At 41.0% G+C, this 19827-nt stretch overlaps 1 protein-coding gene across 1 annotated transcript in view; it reads left to right on the plus strand.

Moving 5' to 3' along the window:
- The first annotated feature begins 537 nt into the window (after positions 1-537).
- MBNL2 (muscleblind like splicing regulator 2) overlaps positions 538-19827 on the plus strand; it is a 125822-nt gene continuing 106532 nt past the window's right edge. The window contains exon 1 of the mRNA XM_056555620.1: positions 538-935. The gene's annotated coding sequence lies outside the window, so the exon portion shown is untranslated. The remainder of the gene's footprint in view (positions 936-19827) is intronic.

Below are 19827 nucleotides of genomic sequence, written 5' to 3' on the forward strand. Positions count from 1 at the left end.
CAGGTTGAAGACCACTGCCCTACACTATAGGGAACCTATGGTTACAGGATAGGGGGAAGGTCAGCATTCTGTAATGTACTTATTGAATTATAATAGTGAGGCTGTTCTGTTTAATCTATATGAACTATAGCACAGTCTTTCTGTGGGAGGTTTTTGCAATGTATAATATTTTGTCAGAGCAGATATTATATATTATAAAATGTCTATAAACGTATCAGTGAACTGCAGCAACATGTAGAAGCAGCAGGGGTTAATGCAGGAAATGTATGATGGTGTATGGAACACATAGACTGCATTGTCACTGCAGCAGGAATGGTGAATTGTTGGTGATGTTGGTTGTGGTGCAGAAAGCACTTCTGTTTATTCAGCAGGACAGGGAAGCTTTTCACTGCAGCTGTTGCTGAGATACAGTCCCTATCACCTTCAAGCAGCCGCTGAGGTTTCTGGGAGTTGTATTTCTGCATCAGCTGGGCTGCTGAAGGTTGCCTACCCCTGCAGTAGAGTGATGCAGATAACCTCATCAGATTCTGATGGGGGGTGACGCTGAGATTCTGGAAAGGAAATTCCATTTTCATCAGTATGGATGCACGGTTGTTTTTGCACACTAGTTCTGCTGTATTGCAGTGTCAATCAGGATCCTTGAGCCAGTGCAGAGAAACCAGGGATGAGGAACTCGCCTCTTATTGGTTCCTGCAGACTGGGAGGGATAGAAAGGAAGGGCTGCAGATTTCCAGCGACACTGTACAAGCCATCTCTCTCTGCTTCATCATCTAATGGGAAACCCCTGGAAGGGCAAAGCATCTGTGAGGGTGCCAGCAAGACAGGGACAAGACAGTGTCTGCTGCAGATAATTCCTTCGTGTAGTCAGAAGGATGCTGCTGCATATCAGCGAGGGGCGGATGACCAGTGCAGAGGAATAGCAAGCGCTGTGCAAGGTAAGAGGATTTCTTAGTGCCCCTCAATGTAAGAAGAGTTTGCTGCAGTCTGCTGCATACTGTGTGATGCATGCACAAGTCAGGAGCAGTAAATGAGCAGGATCTGCATGAACAGTGGCTTAGCACATCAATTGACATGACAGATCTATCCTTACTTGGTGGGCTTTGACGGCTCCAGCCAACGTCTTCTGCTAAATGCATATGCCTGGTATGTCGCTGGCTGTGATGAAAGTATAAATGGATGCATAATCTAGTTTGCTTGTATTGATCTTGAGTATTTAGAGTCCATAGGTTGGAAGTGTATGTTGAATTTGCTATGATAATAACGCCTACTTCAATTATGCCATGTTCATGCAATATTAATGAGAACACACAGCCAGCAGAATAAATTAATGGCATCAGATTTTCTGCTTTCCCAGAAAAGCAATGGTTATTGCTTTTAGCTCCTTAGCCACTTTCTAGCATTTTTTTTTAGCCTTAGAGAGAAATAAGACATTTTTGTTTGAAATTGACGTGTCTATATGAGAGGTCATATTAAAGTAGCAAAGGGTATACTGAGAGCAGTAGGCAAGTGCTATCTTCCCTGTAGCTATGCCAGGCAGGCTAGGCCGCAGGTGCAGCCATGACTGGTTCTGGACAGAGCAGTGACTCACTTTATATGAAGGTAAGACTCAAACTATAAAGCAGAAAAAGAGTGTTGCGATCCGGTGCATACTTACATACATAAGTGATTTTGTACTGCAATGTATAAAGACAATTGTCTACCCCGCATGTTCTATATATATATATATATATATATATATATATATATATATGTATTTATATATGTACATTTTTTTAACTGCAGACCTGAAGTGCCACTTTATAGTAGTGGGAGCAGTTGACTGCATCACCTCTGCAGTGTCTATGTATAATTGGTACGCCTGCAATTTAGGGGAAAGGTATGCAGTGCCATAAACTGCTTTGATCCTGTACCATGGACCAAAGGACCAATAAACTGTAGAATATTAATGACAATGTTACTTATATGGTTGCTAAATTTGTCTAATTTGCGTTTCCTATAACATTTATAATATTTCAATTTATTCCAAATTAAATGCAATTACATTATGTATACATCTGATTTTTACCCCCAAAATTATAGCACTCCTCTTGGCTCTCTCCTGTCTGATAGCACTCCTCTGTGCTCTCTCCTGTCTGATAGCACTCCTCTGTGCTCTCTCCTGTCTGATAGCACTCCTCTGTGCTCTCTCCTGTCTGATAGCACTCCTCTGTGCTCTCTCCTGTCTGGTAGCACTCCTCTGTGCTCTCTCCTGTCTCATAGCACTCCTCTGTGCTCTCTCCTGTCTGATAGCACTCCTCTGTGCTCTCTCCCATCTGATAGCACTCCTCTGTGCTCTCTCCTGTCTGATAGGACTCCTCTGTGCTCTCTCCTGTCTGATAGCACTCCTCTGTGCTCTCTCCTGTCTGATAGTACTCCTCTGCGCTCTCTCTCCTGTCTGATAGGACTCCTCTGTGCTCTCTCCTTGTCTGATAGCACTCCTCTGTGCTCTCTCCTGACCTATCAGACAGAGGGGTGCTAGCCCACCCTCACTTACTGGACTTTGTCCATGCCCATGCTTCAGCATGAACAAAGCCATGATTTTATAAGCCATGATTTTTGTAAAACGGAAATAATATTTTGTATGAAGTCTATTAGAAAGGTAAATGTTTTGCCAAGATGTACAACATATAAAAAGTTTTTGTAACTGACAATGCCCATTTAAGCCTTTCCTCATACTTAAAGTAGTATTCCCAGCCGGGACATTTAGATGCTGGTCTCACCACTTATCTTGGGATCGAGGGCTCACAGACCCCATCTGGCCTGTTTGAGAGCAATGGATCTTGTCTGTCTTATGCAGTTTGCATAAGTCCAAATGTCTGCAAACTACATTGTGTACATTACTCCAACAGGTCCAAACAAGTCAGAGGAGGCCAGTGGACATGCTTAATCGAGATGGGCACACCCCATTAAGGAAGAACAGAAACAGCTAAGCCAGTTATGATGTCATAGTTCCATAGTAGGATTGTTCTAGTCCTTAAAGGGTTATCCTATGGGAACAGCCACTGTCCATATGTTCTAATTAAGTACCACCATCTATTAGTCAGATCAGGCGAGTATTGCTTCCAATATGGGGAACTTTATTTGAATAGACACAATGTAATTTCACATTTTCTGCATAAGCCAATGCAGGGGTTTCAGCTTCCAATGGGTACTCATTTAGAAAAGGAGTTGTCGACTTGGTATGGCCCCTGATGATAGGCTTCCAGTTGAGATCACTTTAACACTGGCTTTAGTAAACATAAATCATAGAAATAACTGCATAAATTGCAATTATCTAGTGCTTCTTTTATATAGGAATTGTTTCCACATAACGTGTTTCCATAGGTACTGTAATTTTAACAAATTTTGCTCATATCGGTAGTACAAGTGAATATAAGGGACTATTGGGGAGATTTATCAAAACCTGTGCAGAGGAAGAGTGGTGCAGTTGCCCATAGCAACCAATCAGATTTCTTCTTTCATTTTTATGGAGGCCTGTGAAAAATGAAAGAAATCTCCCCCAATGAGCGCATTTAGGTATAAAGTTATTTGCTGTCCCAAGAAGTCTAGGCAGAGGGGAGATTCAAAGAGGAAGATGAGAAATGAGTGGCTGGAGAGAAGCAGAAGCAGTGACTGTAAATAATCTCTGGATTCACAGTTTACATTGTTGTGTACTGCTCTATAATGTCCTCCATGCTGCTGCTTGTGAGAGTGTGATAAGAAGATACAGAATAGCAGGATCCTCTTCAATGTGTGTGCAGAATATGGCAGACACCATAAAGATTAGGCTGCACCCAATTGCTCAAGAAGATTTGAAAATTACAGTGCAGAAATCTGAGAAAAAATCCCATATTCAAGTAATACAATGACCAAAAATAGTGCTGTCCCTCACATACCTGCATGGCAACTCTTAAATAAGCCTGCATACTTAGGTATGCTTTCAAACACACGTTGAGGATCATTAAAAATTCCATCAGCAATATATATTATCTAAACACCCTTGTGCAGAGTTTAAAAAATGAAAGCTTTCTTTTGGCAGGTAGGGCACTTTTTTCCTGACTTATTTTTATACAGGCCCAATATGCAGTGTGGATCCCAAACATCACAACAATGGTGCATATTTATCACAACTTTGCCTACAGCAACCAATCACAGCTCAGCTTTCATTTTACGAGATCTTATTAAGATATAAAAGCTGAGCTTGTTACAGGGAAAACCAGACAGTTTTTTTCTCAGACAGATTGATAAATCTGGGAAAATGTTGTTAGACTTAACTAAATATTTGTACTACTCTGTCCTTTACTCCTGACTACCCCAGTCATGTCACTGCTGTCATATGACAGGACCACAGAGCTGCTCCTTAATCACTCTTTTTCTTTTAGATATAGACCCACCTATCATGACTGTGGTATTGAAGATACAAAAGATAGGCACTGTAAACAAAATTTTGGGCAAAATGCATAAATCCAGTGCTGTATTCAGAAAAGAATGTGGAGTATATGCCTGCACATTACAAGTCACTGAGCTGGACACTTACACCTACTGGCATGTGTGACACTGTCCTTTACTCCCATTGGCCATTAACAACGTGTCCACCACATTGACCATGAGCAACAATTTAATAACATGTTACTACTTCCTGCTATAAGATACTCGGTCTAATGTGTAGATTGCTGGTATAAAAAGGCTGCATCTTTTATGCTGATTCTTATTGTTTGACATCCACTATGGCATCCAATGAAGGATATAGAAGGTGGAACTGAGCTACTGAGCATGCGTGACGACAAGCACTGGACATATAGGGTGAGAGTTCTCAGAGATAATCAATGAAAACACCAGGAGTGGTTATAACGGTAATAAGTATGTACAGCGATATGTAGACACTGGAGCATTTTTATAGTGAACTAGCTGAGTACCCGGCGTTGCCCGGTTTTTCCTTCCTAATCCTTGTTGAGGAGGAAAATCAACAGAGGAAGCTTTTGACTTCATATCCCGTCCTCATATATTGTTGTCATATCCCTACCTCCTATCCCGACCTCCTATCCCCACCCGTAATATGTGTACCAGGTATTGAAATATCTCCAGCCGCACGGAAGTTATGTGGGAACATACATTTCCCATTTCCCAAATGGGGATAGTTAAGGGTTAAATTAACTATCCTATATTTTAAGTGGACATATAAGCAACATGTGATCAAGTATTATCAAAATATCTCAAGCCGTTTGGAAGTTATGCAGTAACATATATTTCCCATAGACTTGTATGGGACTTTAAACGAAAACCCTGACCCTGGCAAATGGGGGTGAGTAAGGGTTAAATCACCTATCCTATGTTTGTTGTTGACATATAAGTAACATGTGTGCCAAGATTCATGTTAATATCTTTAGCCGTTTGGACATGATGCTGGAACATACACACACACACACACACACACATACATACATACATACATACATACATACACACACTCACACACACATACACACATTGAGTTTTATATATATATATGGTGGAGCATGTATGTGTACTGACATTGTTTTCAGTTCTTGGGTACAATAATTGTGTGAGCATAGGCTGGTGGTTGGTGGATTGAAGAGTATATGACTCATTCTGACAAGAGTTATACGTGAATTTTGATCTAGTCCAGCCACATTATTATTTCTTACATACATTCTCTGCTTTACAAGCGACATACATTGTCTGACTGATGTATTAAATATAACTACTGTCAGTAACTGGATCCACATACAGATGCTGCATACATCCTGTGAATTGGAGGTCACCAGTTGCATCCTTGAGGCCTTAATAAGTCAATGGGAACATGGGAACCACACACACATTCAAGGCACACAGCCTTATGTACTAGGGAGCATTTAGTACCCTTCCAGATCTGCTTCTTTAGTAGTGAAGTAATCGTCTTATTTCAATCTGCTGGAGCTCTTGTGTTTGTTGTGTTAAGGAATATGCTGCTATAGCCTAGTTATGTTAAAGAATAAGCTTTTTCTTAAATCATGCTTGATATACAATGATGACAGTCATGATGATGTGCATCTGCATGGTATTGAAACATTCATGAAGATGTTTCAAGATGTTCATTAGAGGCATTTATGTAAAAAAAATTATCTACAAGATGTGTTGAATATCATTGTGGCGAATGTCACTGGAGAATCCTGTTTCCTGACATTTTACACTTGTTTCAAATGTAAAACATTTGTAATTGTTATTCCATGTGGATGAGCCCTAGTCACATGTTCTATTGCTGAGGACACCCTTGTATGAGCCAGAGGGACACTTCAAATAATAGGGCTCTGTTAAATGGGGGGGCACATAGTAGGATTTGCAGTAGGGGAATTAAAAGCTTCATGGACCGATAGCAGCTCATAACTGAGTGTTACCGAAAGTAAACTGTGTAGCTTCAATCTAAAGCCAGGGAATCCAACATGTGGCCCGTGGGCCAAATGCGGCCTGTCAAACATGGAGGCGTAGCGTGCCAAAAATCTCCAGCTGTAGTTGCACCCAGGATCATCATTGGAGCTTCTGGAACTGCACTCCTTGTTAAACAGGGTGGGCCCTCAACTGCCCAATCAAGACTTCTGGAAGTCCTGAGTGACATCAAGTTTCCTGCACAGGCCCACATGCAAATAATTATCAGCAGATGTAGGGACACTGCACATAGGAATGATGATGCAACATCATATAAGTGACTGGTGAGCCTGTGTGGGGCGAAGTTGTACCATCAACAACTGGAAGAGCAGGGAACAGTTGTATTGTTTACTGCCTCCTTTTCTAGAGATGTGCAGAACAGTGCCTGGATTTGGGAGATGGGGGACATGGTTTTCTGGTGGTGATGTGTCCTCCTCTGGGGTACAGAAGGTTTTATAGGTGGTAATGTTGGTGTGTATTGGGGAGGGGGTGGTCTTATTGTGGTGGTGTGTCCTCCAGGGGGGAGGGGATGTCCTATTGGTGGTGATGTTGGTGTGTGCTGGAGAGGGCGTGGCCTCATGGTGATAGTGTGCCCTCAGCGGGGGAAGGGTGTTTGCCTATGGTGATGGTTGGTCTTATGGTGATTGATCGTCTTATGGTGATTGTGTGTCTGTTGATCAGTTTTGGCTTGTTGCCAAATTAACATTGTAATAATATGCATTACAGAGCTAAAATATCCTTGCATACATACATTTCTGATGAAGTGGCCCATGGCAAAAAAAAACCTAAGGGTTATCTAGATATATAAACTCTTAAGTTTAAATTATTTAAATATTTACTAAATATTACTATATTAGAACAGTTGGTCCCACATATATGGTTAACTGGCAAAGTTTTCCTCTGGTGTGGTAGTAAAATGTTGGCGGGAAACTGATACCAAAAGATATTACATTGTTCTCAATGGGGTTATTTCTGGCATCTGGTGTCTCAGTATTTAAATGGAGAAAAAAAGTCTGATGACAACTAATATATTTTTGCATCAGTTGAGGTCAGTTTTTGCGTAAATGAAGCAGACGGAACTCATATGTGAACAAAGCCTAAGGTGATAGAAAACCCTTACTGAATTGCTTGGTAAATTAGTAAAGCAATACATACAACAAATTGATAAAGAGTCGGGTCAATGTCTGGTCAGGCCAAGTATACATATGGTAATGAAGTTAAAATGATTCCTTCCTCTGCTTAGTATAGAGGTAGGATAGAGGCTATTTTCAGTACGCTGACAATAGTTGTACACATTAAGGGCAGTGTTAACCCCTTAAGGACGCAGCCCTTTTTCACCTTAAGGACTGAGCCCTTTATCGCAATTATGACCACCGTCACTTTACAAATTAATAACGTGAAAACGCTTTTACCGAATATTCTGATTCTGAGATAGTTTTTTCGTGACATATTCTACTTTATTTTGGTGGTAAATTTGGCGTTAATTGCATCCTTTTTTGGTAAAAATCCCAAAATTTCATGAAAATTTCGAAAATTTTGCATTTTTATAACTTTGAAGCTCTCTAATTGTAAGGAAAATGGATATTCACAATACATTTTATTTTTCTTCACAAACACAATATGTCAACTTTATGTTGGCATCATAAAATGGACATACTTTTGCTTTTTGAAAAAATTAGAGGGCTTCAAAGTAGAGCAGCAATTTTCAAAAATGTCATGAAAATTGCTAAATCTGAAGGGACAGATGTTACAGAACTACAACTCCCAGCATGCCTGGGCAGTCGAGGCATGCTGAGAGTTGTAGTTTGGCAACATCTGGAGGGCTACTGTTTGGGCACCACTGTAACAGTGGTCTCCAAACTGTGACCCTCCAGATGTTACAAAACTACAACTCCCAGCATGCCCAGACAGCCTTTGGCTCTCTGGGCATGCTGGGAGTTGCAGTTTGGCCTCCCTAGTGGTTGCCACAGTAAAGATCGATTTACTTTCACTTTCAATTCCCCCCCACTGTCGATTCCCTACCTGATCAGGATCCTGCAGGCTCCAGCGAAGATCCCAGGTCCCCAGGCATCTTCTCCTGCAGGTACGGCCTCCATTTTCTTTCCAGAGCCCCTCGACATCCAGGGGCGGGCAGAACTGGGGTTGCCATGGCAACCCCCTGTCCTGCGCTGCCATTGGTCAGAACTTTGTTCTGACTAATGCCAGGGGATAGGAGTAGATCGCAGCTTTGCAACCTCACTCCTATCCTTTAGGCTGATCGGGGCTGTTGCTGACAACTCCGATCAGCCCTATTTTCCGGGTGATCGGGTCACCAGAGACCCGATCAGCCCGTAATTGGAGAAAATCGCATGTCTGAATTGACATGCGATTTTCTCCGATCGCCGACATGGGGGGGGGGGGGTCTCAGGACCCCCCTGGGCGATGTGCCAGGGTGCCTGCTGAATGATTTCAGCAGGCATCCGGCTCCGGTCCCCAATCGGCTAGCGGTGGGGACCGGATTTCCCACGGGACTCGGAATGCAGGGCGTATCCATACGCCCTGTGTCCTGAAGAGGTTAATACTGTGAACACTGCACACAGCAAGCTTACAAAATAGGAGATCCAGTAAAACGTTAGTGTGCAGGTATACAGTCATATAAACAAAGGTATGATTACTGTTCTATTCATTTGATGATATAGAAATCTGAAACCTGATCTCCTTAGGGTACATTCACACTGGCATAAAACATACCACTTTTTGTGTCCAAAACAGAAAGCTTATCCTAAGAGTATGTTCACAAGTGCATATTTTGCTGCTGACTGTCCGCAGCTGATTTTGCTACCCACTGACATCTAGTCAATGGGTACAAAATGAGCAGCAGAAAATCTGTAGCAAAATTTGCGTCTCATGGATCAACGGCTATGTTCACACGCAAGAATCTGCATGGAATTCCACATGAAAATTCTGCATGAATTTATAGCCAATACACTTCAATGGGATTCCGATGTCTCATTCACACAGCAGAATTTCTACTGACATAGCCTAAATCTGCACTGCTTCAGCATAGTTGTAGTGTTCAGATTATAATGATAACGCTCCATTGTCTTTGGTGGCAGGCAGTTCTGCTAGTGTTTAATTCTACTACACCTACTACATATTGTACATTTTTTTAACAGCATGAGTTTGCTCAACACCTTTAGTCATTGTATAATGAAACATAGGCTTTATGGCCTCTGTGGACTACCATTCAGGCTGTGCGCATTAGCTCTAGGGCTCTCGTCCAGCAATTCACTGAGCTGCAGTATGACACTTTGGTCCTGGGTGTTTCTGTAGACAACAGTCACGCTGCAGCTTCAGGGAGACAATCATTGCGAGGGGACTGAAGCAGCATTACTGTGGTGTTTTTTTTTTTTCTTCCTTTTTTTGAAGATAAATAATTGAATTATTTGATCACTGAAACGCATGACTTTTTAATTGGTAAAACACTGACAACAAGCAATGAAAAACACTTGACTAAATGCACTATTTTGGGGGGGGGGGGGACTCCATTAAATAATGCTGACATATTAGAACTTACAACATCATAAAAATGTAAAAGACATAAAGACTAGGTATTCATTGTTTATTTGTACATGTGTACTGCTCTTTTAGGGATATGATCTCTTTGGATCTGTAAAATGGAACTGAAATAAATCTGTGGACTGATACTGTAACTTGGTGGCATCCTATTTCATATTGACATATATATATATAGATAGATAGATATATATATAGAGAGAGAGAGAGAGAGAGAGAGAGAGAGAGAGAGAGAGAGAGAGAGAGAGAGAGAGAGAGAGAGAGAGAGAGAGAGGGTTTTTCTCTCAAATGTATAGGCCATGTTATTAGTATTGTTGTAGAAACATTTGTTTCATGGGAAAGTGAGGTGGCCAAAAAGGGCATCATATGGCTGCACATGGAATGCCTTCAAGTCCATAATGCAGAATCATAGGAACTCTGTGTGCCACCATATGGCTTCATGTACATGGATTTGCAATGTGCATGAAGACTAAAGGGAGTGCTTTGCTTTGTGGGAAAATGCAGTTCTAGGTGTGTATTGCCAAAGGCATATGATGCTGGTGTGATGGGTCACAAGCAAGCATTTAATAACGAAGGGCCCCACCCTTCTTTAGTATTAAGATTTTGAAATACTGTTTTATAGAGAGGAAATAGAATAAAAATATTTCCAGCATTCTATCACTACAATAATAATGAGCTGGGCTCACACACTTTTATTTTAATCTAATTTTTGCTTAAAACAAGGCATATTCTAACTTTACATGCTTTTGGTGGTGCTTTTTGTGGAATTTTTTTAGTCCAGTTCAGTGGCAGAAAACAAAGCAAAACAAAACAAAAACAACTAGAAACTTGTCATGTATGAGCAGGGAAGAGTGAAGCCCTGAATTCACCCGCACCCACTTGTCCTGTCTAATTGCGTACCTGACCTAGGCGACAGGTCCACAATCACAGTGACAGTCCCTGCCTGGGACTCCTGCAGGGAGTAAAACGTCAACAAAATAAACTTAGAATACAGACAGAGGTCGGGGCACTGTATGGAATCACACACACTAACAGAAATAATAACTAAACATACACACAGTATGTCACAGTCCGCAAGTCGAGTTAGTACCAAGAGATAACAGAAATACCAAACCGCAGAAACAGGAGAGAAGTCGGAGAGTGGAGCCAATGGGTCAAATATGCCAGAAATACCAGATACAGTACAAACCCTAGCTAGGAGTAAGAGCTCTTTCGCAGGCAAGGCCTGGATGAATACTGAGGGTTTAAATAGGGATAGCCAACAAGGTCAACTGACCATCCAGAGAACAGGGCCTTTCCACAGTAACCAGAATAACAAAAGACCTCAGTGCAGATTAACCCTTTGGATTCTTACAAAACTGCTGTGTGTGACCTCCGGAAAAAAATGGTTTTACAATAGGAATGAAAAACATTTTAATCACTGTGTTAACCCCTCTTATACACTAATATTTCCACTGTGAACCCCCCACCCATTGTCTTGAAGTGGTACAAATCAACTGGTGCTAGAAAGTTAAACAAATTTGAAAATGACTTCTATTAAAAAAACTCCACATACTCCACAGGAAGTTGAGCTGTTCTTTTTAGTCTGACCATAGTGCTCTTTGCTGACACCTCTGTCCATTTCATGAACTGTCCAGAGCAGGAGAGGTTTGCTATGCAGATTTGCTTCTACCCTTGGACAGTTCCAGATATGGACAGAGGTGTCAGCCGAGAACACTGTGATCAGACAGACAGTCAACTTCCTCTGCAGCATACAGCACCTGATAAGAATTGAAAGGATTAAGATTTTTTTTTTTTTATAGAAGTAATTTACAAATCTGTATAACTTTCTGGCACCAGTTGATTCGAAAAAAAAATAAATAGCTTTCCACCGGAGTACCCTTTTAACTTGCTATTGCATTGTTTTACTTTAATATGGGCCACTATTATTTTTCTCCTGAATGGATTGGCTACTAGGTTTATTCTGCATTTCTGTTGTGCTATGGATGGTCTTTATATATTTTGCAGAGTGTAAAGAAAAGCAAATGTCACTCTGTGAAACTTACAGTTTACAATGAAACAAAAATACTGTACTAGTAGTTATAGTATAGTAATGAGTACAAAAAGTTTTTCTCTTCTTGGTGGGAAGTTTGGAATGTCGCTACAAATGAAGCAGAAAATAACATGAATTGTTATTTGATCTTAGGTTGATATTCTTAGCAGGAAGTGTGTGTGTTTATACATAATACACTCAGCTAAAAGATAACATAAGTTACACCCTATGTCTGCATATCAGTACATTTCTCCTTTGACACTGGGACTTGTGGATTAATGCTACTGTATTAGGGCACATTCACATTACGGAATGTCCATCTAGAATTTTTCCAATCGGACATTCCGTGCATGCTAGGACCACTCAGATATGCACCATCACCATTGACGGCAATGCATATTGGAGCAGAACCGATGAAAAAAATGAACATTTTCATTCTTTCAGCGGAGTCCTGAATTTGAAATTCAACAGTATGCAGGCTGCTGCACTGGAATTTCCATAGTGTGAATGTTCCCTGTGTCAGTGTTTTCTGCAGTATTTTTACGGAATCTGCTACAAAACTTAACTTTAGAGTACATACAAGTTCATAACTAAAACTGGCCATACACATGCTTGTTCCCAGAAAGATCAACGCCAGCGCTACTGCACACAGGATCATCTCCAGTAACTCTGCATACTATTCAAGAAGTTTGCATTGTATGTTTTGGACCTGGGGAAGGCTCTTTCTATGTGCCGAAACACGTCCGCTTTTTTGCTAAATAAATAAGTTTGTCCTGTGCTGGCCTGAGTCTCTCCGTTCTGTTACTTACGCAAGCAGCACCTCTTAAAGACCGTTTTTTGTAGCTTTAAGTTGCCTATCGTGATTCCCCACTGGCTCTTGCATAATAGCCCAGCCCTGGTCGGAGGTCAGCAGCTCCTACTTTACCAGCTTGTGAGCTGCTATCATAATTCAACACAAAATTCAGCATTGCATTCTATACTGGGAGCGCCCCTTATTTTTGTTTTTGCTTTTCTCTCTTTCTGCCTGTGTTCCCAGTAAGCTGTCTTCTTTATCCCCTCTCAGCCAAGCATACATGTGTCCTGAACATAGAGATAGGAAAAGCCACTGCCAGACCTCTAGTTACAGTTTATCTCAAAGACAATAAAGGTTTAGGAAGATGTAATCCAACATGCCTGATCCTTTGCTTCCCCCACATCATCTGTAATTGGAGAATTAGGAGGCTCCCATAAAGATCAGATGATCAGCTGATCTGGGCAGCTGAGATGCTAAAAAAACAGTATTTTGGAGATGAACGCTTCAGTCCCGTATCAATCATGACTGTTGTAGGCTTCCCTCACAGTCATTTTTTTCCCACTGGTTATGTGCGGTCTTGCACTAAATTTATCAAAAGTCGCACTGCATTTGATACATTTTGCACAGCTATACATGTCTTGCGCAAATAGCGTACCATAGTAATTTCCTAAACATGGTCTCCTGGTAGCGGTGATTTGCGGCATACTTTGGCATATTTTACTCAAAATTTTGCAACATTCCCATGGAAAATCGCAATGATAAATTCAGGACCACTGCATCCACAAATGCAAAATTCACAGTGATATGCATTTTCACTGAAATCGGCAGTGATTTTGTGCTAAAAATTCGCTAAATACAGCTGTGCGACTTTTAAGCGCCAAAAGCACCGCAAAAAAAAAAAGTAAATGCTTTGATAAATCTCCTTTTGTAGCGGTGGAGCTGGTTAACGGCATAGCATCTCCCGTTTACTTCACATTGACAGCCTATCCTGTGGATAAGCCATAAATAGTTTTAGCCCTTTAATGCACTGGGTATGTGTATGGCAATCTGGATGGTAAAGTGGATACATGCACTGGATATTGTAGTTATTGTCTGACCTAAGTTTTAGGCACACCTCCAAATAAGATTGCAGGAAGTTAAACAAATGTCATGTTAACTTAAATATACATTTGCCAAAAAATGTCATCAAATAGAATTTATACTGACAGAAATTGATATATATGGGCCATTATTTTTAAAATGATGTCAGATAGGCTTAAATGCCAGCCATGGTAAAAGTACCTACTCACATTGTAGCAGTCTGTTGTAGCTAAGGAACAAGTGAGAGAATTTATACTGGCATGCTAAAATGGTGCAGAGGCCAGAAGTGTTGTCATGGGGAGTACAGCGACTACAGAGTCTGAGCCTCAAAATGAAGCTTAAAAAAGGTTTTCATGCTTCTTATGAAAATTAAAAGGCCTTTCATGTAAGACTTATGGCAGTAATGTATAATTTTTTTTATACAAAATTGCCTCAAATGCTGTGTATATACAGTACATGAATAATGCAGGAATGGCTGTAGAACTAATGTCTGTTTTAGGCTTTTACTTGTTTACTTGTACTCTGCTAAATAGTTCTCCATGTATGGCTAGGTGCCTTAGCTGGAGGGAGGCAATAACTCATCACAGAAAGCTGGCATAAACCACCGAGTCACACCTCATAAACACAAATCACAACTAATACCAACTGCTTCCTCTTTTTCTATGTTATTTTACCTCTTAAAGTGTTTTGAGGTAACTAAGGTTACCAAATATTTCTTTTAATTAGCCTGTTTATGTTTACATACTTTTTAAGGCCTAATGGTTATAATAATCCTGCTGTTGTTATCTTGATTAAAGGTATTTAAATGCACAAAAACATTTTGTAACTTGTCTGAAAATTTGCTATAAATGTGAATTATTTATGTCTGAGGTAAAAACAAAAGGAAGTGATCTATGCACAGAACAGTTGTAGGTTGGGGTTACACAAGTGTATTTTTTAGTAGATTTCTCCTTGTATTACAGGCGCCAGTTCAGGCTTAGCGCGACTGTGGATCCCATAACGTTTTTTGATTGGGTCACTAGACCCATGGGTGGGCTGGGATTTCGTGCCATATTACTAGAAAAGCATTGTACCCCTATTACACTTATTTGACTTCAGCCGCTTTGTAGGCGAAACACACATCAGGTGTGTGGTGGGGCCTTGTTTATTATTTTCTTGCCTACATAGGCTATATTCCTTTTATGGGATCTCTTAACCCCTTCCCGACCCATGACATGTATGTCATGGGTCGGCTCTCATTCTATAACGTGGGGCTACGGCGTGGCCCCTCGTCATAGCGGGTCGGGCCCAGCACCTAGCAACGGCCGGGACCCGTGGCTAATAGTGCGCGGCAGTGATCGCGGTGCCGCGCGCTATTAACCCTTTAGACGCGGCGTTCAAAGTTGAATGCCGCGTCTAAAGTGAAAGTAAACTAATGCCGGTTAGCTCAGGGAGCTGCTCGGGATCGCCGCGGCAAAATCGCGGCATCCCGAACAGCTTACATGACAGCCGCAGGATCCCTACCTGCCTCCATGCTGTCCGATTGCCGAATGACTGCTCAGTGCCTGAGATCCAGGCATGAGCAGTCAAGCTGCAGAATCATTGATCACTGGTTTCCTATGAGAAACCAGTGATCAATGTGAAAGATCAGTGTGTGCAGTGTTATAGGTCCCTATGGGAGCTATAACATTGCAAAAAAAAAAAAGTGAATAAAGATCATTTAACCCCTTCCCTAATAAAAGTTTGAATCACCCCCCTTTTCCTATTTAAAAGAAACTGTGTAAATAAAAATAAACATATGTGGTATCTTCGCGTGCGGAAATGTCCGAATTATAAAAATATATCATTAATTAAACCGTACGGTCAATGGCGTACGCGCAAAAAAATTCCAAAGTCCAAAAAAGCGTATTTTTGGTCACTTTTTATATCATGAAAAAATGAATAAAAAGCGATCAAAAAGTCCGATTATTACAAAATTGGTACCGCTAAAAACTTCAGATCACGACGCAAAAAATTTGCCCTCATACCGTCCCATACGCAGAAAAATAAAAAAGTTATAGGGGTCAGAAGATGACAATTTTAAACTTATAAATTTTCCTGTATGTAGTTATGATTTTTTCCAGAAGTACAATAAAAACAAACCTATATAAGTAGGGTATCATTTTAACCGTAGGAACCTACAGAATAAAGATAAGGTGTCATTTTTACCGAAAAATGTACTGCGTAGAAACGGAAGCCCCCAAAAGTTACAAAATTGTGTTTTTTCTTCAATTTTGTGGCACAATTAATTTTTTTTCCGTTTCTCTGTAGATTTTTTGGGTAAAATGACTGATGTCATTACAAAGTAGAATTGGTGGCACAAAAAATAAGCCATCATATGGATTTTTAGGTGCAAAATTGAAAGAGTTATGGTTTTTTAAAGGTAAGGAGGAAAAAACGAAAGTGCAAAAATGGAAAAACCCTGGGTCATGAAGGGGTTAAAGCAGATGTTTTTCATGCTAGTCTGTTTACCGGATAAGGGGTAGAGGAGGGCATCTAGTGGACCTGCAAACTCATCACCACTTTCTGGTCAGCTTTCAATTATCTCTATTCCCAAGTTAGTGGTGACGGTACTCATTGGTCCCACTCAGTCACTCTTGTTTTCATCCTTCCAGGTGGGGTATGTGCGCAGAAAAAAAGCTGCCTAAGGGCAGGGTCACACGTGGCATAGCCACAGCATATTTCATGCTGCAGTTGAGCCGACGTGTGGGAAATCCGCCACAACAAGTGGACACACAGAGCTACCTGGCCGCAGCCAGGAGTTCACTTTGCAGTAACTCTGTGACTGCTGTTGGCACATCTGCAGCGTGATATACGCTGCGGATGTTCCCCATGTGACTCTGCCCTAAAGGCAGGTAGATTAAAATGCCAAGAGACTGGAAATCTACAACGTCCCCTTCCCTTCTGGAATAGTTGGCAAAGTTTAACCTTATTCACCAGACCAAAGAACTACTCTCCATAGATATGTTATCTGAAATGATATTGTTTGGCAATCATAGTTAATTTTTATTGCCAAAAAATGTATAATTTTTTCTTTGTCACTAAACAAAATGTGATTGAACCAATATGTGCTCCTCTTCTTTATTTTTGTTTCTTTTTTATTTGTATGTTTATGGTTGCATATGAAATTTTTTGGATAAAACCATGATTGGTGTAATGACATCAGCCATAAGTAAGATTCAGAAGGGGGGGGGGGGGGGGGGTTGCACTTAAAATTGTATTTACTATTCACCAGCAGTTTTAATGTTTTTTGCCATGCAAGGCATTTTCCAGGCTAAATAGATTAATTTTGTGCAAGCAGTTTAAGGTATATTTGGTTATACAGTAGTGAGTTATCAGAAAACTACAGAAAAAAAAACAGAGGACCTTTAGCTTACTGGATTTTGTGGGATTTCCAGCCAAAATAAGTACTGTTGGCAACCATGCTGGTGCACAGTAATATTTGCAGGTATCAACAGCTGGGGGCCCAAAAACGACATGTGTCTCCCAAGCCAGTGGTTATGGAACACTGGTCTTTGGTGAAGGGTTATCTGGTATTAAATTCAGGTCTGGGGAATGGGCGGGCCAGTCCATAGCATCAATGCCTCCCTCTTGCAGGAACTGCTGAAACACTCCAGCCACATGAGGTCTAGCATTGTCTTGCATTAGGAGGAATCCAGGGCCAACCGCACCAGCATATGGTCTCACAAGGGGTCTGAGGATCTCATCTCAGTACCTAATGGCAGTCAGGCTACCTCTGGTAAGCACATGGAGGGCTGTGCAGCCCCCCAAAGAAATGCCACCTTACACCATTACTGACCCACCACCAAACTGGTCATGCTGGACGATGTTGCAGAGAGCAGAGCATTCTCCACAGTTTCGCCAGACTCTGTCACATCAGTCACATGTGCTCAGTGTGAACCTGCTTTCATCTGTGAAGAGCACAGGGCGCCAGTGTTGAATTTACCAATCTTTGTGTTATTTGGCAAATGCCAAACGTCCTGCACGATGTTTGGCTGTAAACACAACCCCTACCTGTGGATGTCGGGCCCTCTTACCACCCTCATGGAGTCTGTTTCTGACCTTTTGAGTGGACACATGCACATTTGTGGCCTGCTGGAGGTCATTTTGCAGGGCTCTGGTGATGCTCCTCCTGCTCCTCCTTGCACAAAGGTGGAGCGGTCCTGCTGCTGGGTTGTTGCCCTCCTATGGCCTTCTCCTCATCTCCTGATGTACTGGCCTGTCTCCTGGTAGCCCCTCCATGCTCTGGACACTACGCTGACAGACACAGCAAACCTTCTTGCCACAGCTCGCATTGATGTGCCATCCTGGTTGAGCTGCACTTACTGAGCCACTTGTGTGGGTTTTAAACTCCATCTCATGCTACCACTAGAGTGAAAGCACCACCAGCATTCAAAAGTGACCAAAACATCAGCCAGGAACCATAGGAACTGAGAAGTGGTCTGTGGTCACCACCTGCAGAACCACTCCTTTATTGGGGATGTCTTTCTAATTGCCTATAATTTCCACCTGTTGTCTGTTCCATTTGCACAACAGCATGTGAAATTGATTGTCAATCAGTGTTGCTTCCTGAGTGGACAGTGTGATTTCACAGAAGTGTAATTAATTTGGAGTTACATTGTGTTGTTTAAGTGTTCCCTTTATTTATTTTGAGCAGTGTATTTCATAAAATGGTGAACATGAGTAACAGTCTATTCATAATTTGATTCTATATATTGTCACAGGTGTGAAGCATACGTGACTGACTCGTGTATTAGCCTACTTGGTTCATATAAGTGTATATATTTAAAGGGGTTCTCAACTTACATATTATGAGAGTCCCTTGACCATAAGCTGATCACAAAATGTCTTCCTGCAGCTTCTGTCTGTGTGAATACCTGGCAGTAAGGTTGGTTTCATGCGCAGGTTTCTGTGGTAGTTGGTAGCTTAGTTTTTTGAGCCAAAGCCAGAAGTGGACTTGAAAGGAAAATATAAATGACTTATACTTTCATTCCTGCCTTCTTGCTGGATCCACTTCTGGCTTTAGCTTTAAAAAAAAAAAAAAAAAATGTAAAGCTACCCCAAGTAGTCGAATGTAGAACAACCCCAAAGGGTCCTTTTAGACAATTATTGCCCTAAGTAAACAAATGTTATTTTGCCAATATTCACCCAATGTAATAAAAAACACTTAAAAGTAAATGTGTCGCCTAGAGTTTCTTTTACTGATTAGAGTGAGATATTATTTTTTTCTATTTTGTTGTCATTTTTTAATTTAATTTTATTTTAGTATGGGGGCAGCATTCTTGCCTGAGCTGTTTTTAACAGCATTTTGTGATATGCTTTACTGCAGGACCCATGGACATAGGCAATAATAGATATCTCCAGACCTCATTCTTTGTATGGGGTGGGTTTATATGCATGATCACGATTACAGTGGGTCTCAAGAGTGAGACTTGGTGCATTCAGCATTTTATTTACATATCTGAGTGACTCCCGCTTCCTTCAATAGGATTATTAACTAGGATGTCTGGAGTTCCACTTCCTCCACAAAGTCTTCTCAGCAGTATCTCCAAATCTGGAAGACTTGAACATTTACTTATCTGTTTATGAATGTTATTAAGAGTTCCTTAATGTGACTTAGTGGGCGTTTAGGGATAGTAAAATGTCAGGAACTAGAGCATATTTTATTATCCATCATTTTTACTTGCCATACTCCTCACATGCATTACATTCAAAATAATCTTTTCTGCCTTGACAACTTCATGGTGGTTACCGTAAATCAAGAAATATTGGCAGGCAGAGTGGTTGTTATGTGCAGAATATATAATCTCTAGGAGTGAAATCTGCTATTAATTGGAATAGGGAGTCTTAATAAATTGGTTAGGAGGCAAAGCACATTAGAGGGAATTGTTTTCGGAGTGGCTTGTCT

Source organism: Hyla sarda, chromosome 2 (genome assembly GCF_029499605.1).
Source record: "Hyla sarda isolate aHylSar1 chromosome 2, aHylSar1.hap1, whole genome shotgun sequence".
NCBI classification, from domain to species: Eukaryota; Metazoa; Chordata; class Amphibia; order Anura; family Hylidae; genus Hyla; species Hyla sarda.